Raw genomic sequence first — 8,460 nt, 5'->3', positions numbered from 1 at the left:
TGTTTTTGTTCATACAATCTTCTTTCAAATAAAGTCAAACTAATTTATTAATATTCTAAAAATTAATAAGTAGGAGATTTAAAAAATAAATATGTTCACCTAACTAGTTGAAAAAGTTATAGGTAATTAAACAATTATCTAGTTCAAATTGTTATTACCTTTTGTTTTGTCATATAAGAATTATTTTTGTTCATACAAGATTATTTAAAATAAAGTAATACTAATTTATTAATATTTAAAAAATTGATAAGTAAGAGATTTAAAAAATAAATCTGTTTATCGAACAAATTCAAATATTTATGACTATTTAAATAATTATCTATTTCAAATCGTTATTAGCTTTTGTTTTGTCACAAAAAAATTATTTCTATTTATAAAAACCTATTTAGAATAATATAATATTTATTTATTAGTGTTTCAAAAATTAGTAAGAGATTTAAAAAATAAATTTGTTTACCGAACAACTTTAAATAATTATAACTATTTGAACACTTATCTATTTCATATCGTTATAACCTTTTTTTTGTTATAAAACAATTATTTCTATTTATACAAGCTTATTCAAAATAAAATAATATTAATTTATTACTATCTCAAAAATTAATAAGTAAGAGATTTAAAAAATAAAGCTATTTATCGAACAGTTCAAATTCTTATAACAATTTGAACAATTATTTTAAATAGAACAATCTATTTATCGATAAAATGATTGTTTTATGACAAAACAAAAAGTCATAACGATTTTAAATAGATAATTGTTCAAATAGTCATAACTAGTTGTACCGGTTTGGTAAATAGATTTATTTTTTCAAATCTCTTGCTTATTAATTTTTTGAATATTAATAAATTAGTATTATTTTATTTCGAATAAGCTTATATGAACCGAAACAATTATTTTATGACTAGACAAAATATCAAAACAATTTCAAATAAACAATTATTCTAATAGTCTTAACTATTTGAATTGGTTTGGTAAATAGATTTATTTTTTAAATCTCTTACTTAATAATTTTGGAATATTATTAAATTAGTATTATTTTGATCTAACTAAGCTTGTATGATAAAAAAAAATTGTTTTATGATAAAACAATGATCGTAATGAGTTGAGATTAATAAATGTTTAAACGGTCATAACTATTTGAATTGGTTCGAAAAATAACTTTAGTTTTTAAACCTCTTACTTATTAATTTTTGAAATATTCATAAAATAGTATTATTTTATTTTGGATAAGCTTTTATGAACTAAAACAATTATTTTATGACAAAACAAAAGGTCATAATGATTTTAAATATATAATTGTTCAAATAGTCATAATTATTTGAACTTATTCGGTAAATAAATTTATTTTTTAAAATTTCTTACTTATCAATTTTTTGAATGTTAATAAATTAGTATTATTTTATTTCGAATAAGCTTGTATAAACTGAAATAATTGTTTTATAACTCAACAAAAGGTTAGAATGATTTAAAATAAATAATTGTTTTAATAGTCTTAACTATTTGAACTGGTTTAGTAAACACATTTACTTTTTAAATCTCTTACGCATTAATTTTTAGAACATTAAATTACTATTATTTTAATACGAATAAGCTCATATGAAAAGAAATAATTATTTTATGATAAAAAAAAATCATAATAATTTAAGATAGATAGTCGTTTAAATAATCATAATTATTTGAACTCGTTTTGTAAGCAAATTTAGTTTTTAAATCTCATTAATTTTCAAAATATTAATAAATTAGTATTATTTTATTTTGAATAATTTTGTATGAACAGAAACAATTGTTTTACTACAAAACAAACAGTCATAACGATTTGAAATAGATTAGGTTCAAATGATCATGATTATTTATGATAAATATATTTATTTTTTAAATATCCTTCCTATTAATTTTTAGAATATTAATAAATTAATATTATTTTATTATGAATAAACTTGTATGAATATAAACAATTGGTTTATGATAAAACAAAAGGTCATAAGTATTTTGAATAGGTAATGGCTCAAATAGTCATAACTATTTGAATGTGTTCAGAAAACATATTTATTTTTTAAAATGTTTACTTATTAATTTTTAGAATACTAATGCATTTATATTATTTTATTCAAAATAAGCTTGTATGAATAGAAATAATTGTTTTATAACAAAACAAAAGGTCATAACGTTTTGAAATAAATAATTGTTCAAACAGTCAGAACTATTTGAATTTGCTTGGTAAATAGATTTATTTTTTAAATCTTTTACTTATTAATTTTTGGAATCATAATAAATTAGTATTATTTTATTTCAAATACATAATTGGTTTTGAATACACAATTGGTTTATGACAAAACAAAAAGTCATAACTATTTGAAAAACATAATTGTTAAAATAGTCATAACTATTTGAACGTACTTAGAAAACAAATTTATTTTTAAAACTTTTACCTACTAATTTTTTGAATATTAATAAATTTATATTATTTTTTTTTTCAGAATAAGCTTATATGAATAGAAACAATTGTTTTATGATAAAACAAAATATCATAACGATTTGAAATTGATAATTATTTAAATTGCCTTAACTATTTTAACTTATTTGGTAAACAAATTTATTTTTTAAATCCCTTACTCATTAATTTTTGGAATATTACTAAATTAGGATTATTTAATTTTAAATAAGCCTATATGAACTGATACAATTATTTTATGACCAAAATACAAATTATAACGATTTTAAATAGATAATTACTTAAATAGTTATAACTAGTTGAACTTATTCGATAAACATATTTATTTTTAAAATCTTTTACTTTTTGTCAAAATATTAATAAATTAATATTATTTTAATCTAAATAAGTTTGTATGAATAAAAACAATTGTTTTATGACAAAACAAAAAGTTATAGTAATTTGAAATGGATAATTGTTCAAATAGTCATAACTATTTAAATTCATTCGGTAAACAGATTGATTTTTTAAATCTCTTATTAATTTTTAGAATATTAATAAATTAGAATTATATTATTCCAAATAAGCTTGTACGAACATAAACAATTACTTTCTGACAAAACAAAAGGTTATAACGATTTGAAATAGATAATTGTTTAAACAGTCATAACTATTTGCACTAGTCAGGCCAACAGATTCATTTTTTAAATCCTTTACTTATTAATTTTCAGAATATTAATAAATTAGCATTACTTTATTTTGAATAAGACTATATGAATAGAAACAATTATTTTATGACAAAACAAATGGTGATAACGATTTGAAATAAATAATTGTTTAAATAGTTATAACTAATTGAACTATTTTGGTAAACAAATTTATTTTTTAAATCTCTTACTTATTAATTTTCAAAATATTAATAAATTAATATTATTTTATTTCGAACAAACTTATAAGAAAAAAATATTTGTTTTATGACAAAACAAAAAATCATAACGATTTAAAAAAGATAATTGTTCAAATAGCTATAATTATTTGAACTTATTTGGTAAATAAATTTATTTTTTCAACCCTCTTGCTGATTAATTTTTTTCATGTTAATAAATTAGTAGTATTTTATTCCGAATAAACTTGTATGAATTGAAACAATTATTTTATGATTAAGTTAAAGGTCAGAACGATTTGAAATAGATAAATAATCTAATAATCTTAACTATTTGAACTAGCTCAGCAAACATATTTAATTTTTAAATCTCTTACTAGTTTATTTTTATATGAATAAGCTTGTATGATTAGAATCAATTGTTTTATGACAAAACAAATATCATAATGATTTAAGATTGATAATTGTTCAAATAGTCATTACTATTTGAATTACTCGAAAACAGCTTTAGTTTTTAAATGTTTTGCTTATTAATTTTTGAAATATTAATAAAGTAGTATTGTCCTCTTTCAAATAAGCTTTTATCAACTGAAACAATTATTTTATGACAAAATAAAAGGTCATAATGATTTTAAATAGATAATTGTTCAAATAGTTATAACTATTTGAACTTGTTTGGTATACAGATTTATTTTTTTAAATCTCTTGCATATTAATTTTTCGAATGTTAATAAATTAGTATTATTTTATTTTGAATAAGCTTGTATAAACTGAAATAATTATTTTATAACTAAACAAAATATTAGAACAATTTGAAATAGATAATTGTTTTAATAGTTTTAACTATTTGAACTAGTTTGGCAAACACATGTATTTTTTAAATTTCTTATTAATTTTTGGCATATTATTAAATTAGTATTATTTTCATACAAATAAACTTGTATGAAAAGAAGCAATTATTTTATGACAAAATAAAGATCATAACAATTTGAGATAGATAATTGTTCAAAACATTATAACTATTTAAACCGATTTTGTAAAAAGATTTAATTTTTAAATCTCTTATTAATTTTTAAAATATTAATAAATCAGTATTATTTTATTTTGAATAATTTTGTATTAATAAAAATAATGTTTTTAAGACAAAACAAAAAGTCATAACGACTTGAAATATGCAATTATTCAAATAGTCATAACTATTTTAACTTGTTCGGTAAAATGATTTATTTTTTAAAATCTCTTTCCTATTAATTTTTAAAATATTAATAAATTAATATTATTTTAATTTGAATAAACTTGTATGAATAGAAACAATTGGCTTATGACAAAACAAAAGGCATAACTAGTTGAATGAGATAATTGTTCAAGTAGTCATAATTATTTAAATGTGTTTAAAAACCATATTTCATTTTTAAATTTTTTACTTATAATTTTTTGGAATATTAATAAATTAGTAATGTTTTATTTCGAATAGACTTGTATGAATAGAAACAACTTGTTTATGAAAAAATAAAAAGTCATAACGATTTGAAATGTTGAAATATTATTAAATTAGTATTATTTTTAATTCGAATAAGTTTGTATGAAAAGAAATAATTATTTTATGAAAAAACAAAGATCATAATAGTTTAAGATAGATGTTTATTCAAATAGTCATAACCATTTGAACTGATTCAGTAAACAGATTTAGTTTTTAAATATTTTATTAATTTTTAAAATATTAATAAATTAGTATTATTTTATTGTGAATAATTTTGAATGAACAGAAATAGTTATTTTACAACAAAACAAAATATCATAACTATTTAAACTAGCTCGAAAAATAACTTTAGTTTTTAAATCTCTTGCTTATTAATTTTTAAAATATTAATAAAGTAGTATTATTTTATTTCTGATAAGCTTTTATGAATAGAAACAATTGTTTTATGACAAACAAATGGTCATAATGATTTAAAATAGATAATTGTTCAAATAGTTATAACTATTTGAACTTATTCGCTAATCAAATTTATATTTTAAATTTCCTACCTATTAATTTTTAAAATATTAATAAATTAATATTATTTTATTCCAAAAACATTTGTATAAATAGAAACAATTGTTTTATGAAAAAATAAAATATCATAACTAATTGAAATAAATAATTGTTCAAATAGTCATAACTGTTTAAACTTACTCAGTAAACAGATTTATTTTTTGAATCTTTTTACTTATTAATTTTTGAAATATTAATAAATTATTCTTATTTTATTTTGAATAAACTTGCATGAATAGAAACAATTGATTTATGACAAAACAAATGGTCATAACTAATCGAAATAGATAATTGTTCAAATAGTTATAACTGTTTAAACTTACTCAGTAAACAGATTTATTTTTTGAATCTTTTTACTTATTAATTTTTGAAATATTAACAAATTTATATTATTTTATTGAGAATAAGCTTGTATAGATACAAACAATTGTTTTATGACAAAACAAAATGTCATAACCATTTGAAATAGATAATGTTTAAATAGTTATAACTATTTAAACTGGTTCGTTAAACAAATTCTTTTTTTAAATTTCTTACTCATTAATTTTTGGAATATTAATAAATTAGTAGTATTTTATTTCAAATATGCCTATATGAACTAATACAATTATTTTATGATAAAACAAAAGGTCATAACGGTTTGAAATAAATAATAATTCAAATAGTTATGACTATTTGAACTTATTCAGTAAACATATTTATTTTTAAAATTTTTTACTTATTAATTGTCAAAATATTGATAAATTACTATTATTTTAATCTGAATAAGCTTATATGAACAAAAACAATTGTTTTATAACAAAACAAAAAGTTATAGCGATTTGAAATAAATAATTGTTCAAATAGTCATAACTATTTGAATTTGTTTGGAAAATAAATTTATTTTTTAAATCTCTTATTAATTTTTTGGAATATTAATAAATTAGAATTTTGTTATTTCAAATTAGCTTGTACAAACAGAAACAATTGGTTTATGACAAAACAAAAGATCATAACAATTTGAAATAGCTAATTAATCTCTTATTAATTTTTAAAATATTAATAAATTAATATTATTTATTTCGAACAAACTTATATGAACAAAAACATTTGTTTTATAACAAAACAAAAGGTCATAACAATTTAAAATAGATAATTGTTCCAATGTCATAATTATTTGAACTTGCTTGGTAAACAAATTTATTTTTTCAAATCTCTTGCTTATTAGTTTTTGAATGTTAATAAAATTAGTATTATTTTATTCTGAATAAACTTGTATAAACTGAAACAATTATTTTATGACGAAACAAAAGATTATGATGGTTTGAAATAAATAATTATTCTAATACTCTTAACTATTTGAACTACTTTGGTAAACAAATTTATTTTTTATATCTCTTACTTATTAATTTTGGAAATATTATTAAATTAGTATTATTTTTATCTGAATAAGTTTGCATGATTAGAAACAATTGTTTTATCACAAAGCAAATATCATAACGATTTGAGTTTGATAATTATTTAAATAGTCATAACTATTTAAACTGGCTTAGAAAACAACTTTAGTTTTTAAATCTCTTGCTTATTACTTTTCAAAATATTAATAAAGTAGTATTATTTTATTTTGGATAAGTTTTTATGAACTAAAACAATTGTTTTATGACAAAACAGAAGATCATAATGATTTAAAGTAAATAATTATTCAAATGGTCATGATTATTTCAACTTATTTGGTAAACAAATTTATTTTTTAAATCTCCTACCTATTAATTTTTAAAATATTAATAAATTAATATTATTTTATTATGAATAAACTTGTATGAATAGAAAAAATTATTTTATGACAAAAGAAAATATCATAAATATTTGAAATAAATATTTATTCAAACAGTCATAACTGTTTGAACTTGCTCGATAAACAAATTCATGTGCATCACTAATTAGATGACAAGGCATTTGGCTACCATAAGAGAGTCATATTTACTCCCACCGTTTACCCGTGCTTGGTTGAATATCTTCACTTTGACATTCAAAGCACTAGAAAGAAATCACATTGCATGAGCATCCACAGGGACCATCGTAATGCTTTGTTTTAATTAAATAGTTGGATTTCCCTTGTTCATAGCAGTTCTGAGTTGACTGTTCATCACTCGAAGAAGGTGTTCGAGGGAGCCATTCCTAGTCTATCCTTTGATGATTTAATTGTAAAACAAAAGCAAAGATTGGTCATCTGAAAAGATATAAAAAAAAAAAACATGAGGTTGCATCTGTCATTTCTAATGATCCCATATAAACTACACTTAATTAACATCCTAATGGGTCTTTAGGTGCATTTCATTTTTCACAAGATAATTGGCATAATCAATTAGCTAAATTTATAGTGTAGTCTGAGTAACCATTTATTTTTATAGATGATGAATGTTTTAATAATTTAATTAGAAATGGTATACTACCCACTTATATAACAGTTTCAAAAAATACTATTAGATCAAATACTTTTAAAATATTTTTTCTTATAAAGAAAATTTAATATCTAGTTTACAAAAAATTTCCTCTAGAATTTCACTTACTTCTGATATATGGACCAGTCGGTGAAACCTTAGTTATATATGTATTACTAGGCAATGAATAGATGATATGTGTGTGTGTATGTGTTTTGTTTTTAAATATTAGAATTGTAATTTCAATATCTTTATTTAGTGAATTCTATTATCCTTCTCCGTGAATATAGACATTTTGTCGAACAACATAAATTATGTATCCTTTTTTATTTCATTATGTAATTATTTATCTATCATATATTATTTTTAATAATACTAGATGAATTTTTAAAAAAATAATTAAAATTTTGAAAAAGTATTAATAGGCTGTGCTTGGTGTCACTCAATACAAAAATAGTACTGTGCCTGACATGGCACAACCCATAAGGTTACCAGTCATGTGTCGTGTTGGATTATACCATTAACCTTCATGGTTTATACCAATACAGAACGTTAAAAAATAGTGCTAGGTTGACACGATCGATTAACATATAGGCTAATATTTCAATGGTCTATGACGATCCAGTACGACCCATTTGACATCTCTATGTAAGATGAATTTAGTTTAATCAAGATAAGCTTAATTGGGCT

Source organism: Durio zibethinus, chromosome 21, assembly GCF_047325235.1.
Source record: "Durio zibethinus cultivar Kanyao isolate XHJ-2024 chromosome 21, ASM4732523v1, whole genome shotgun sequence".
Lineage (NCBI taxonomy): Eukaryota > Viridiplantae > Streptophyta > Magnoliopsida > Malvales > Malvaceae > Durio > Durio zibethinus.
This window is presented reverse-complemented; position numbering follows the sequence as displayed.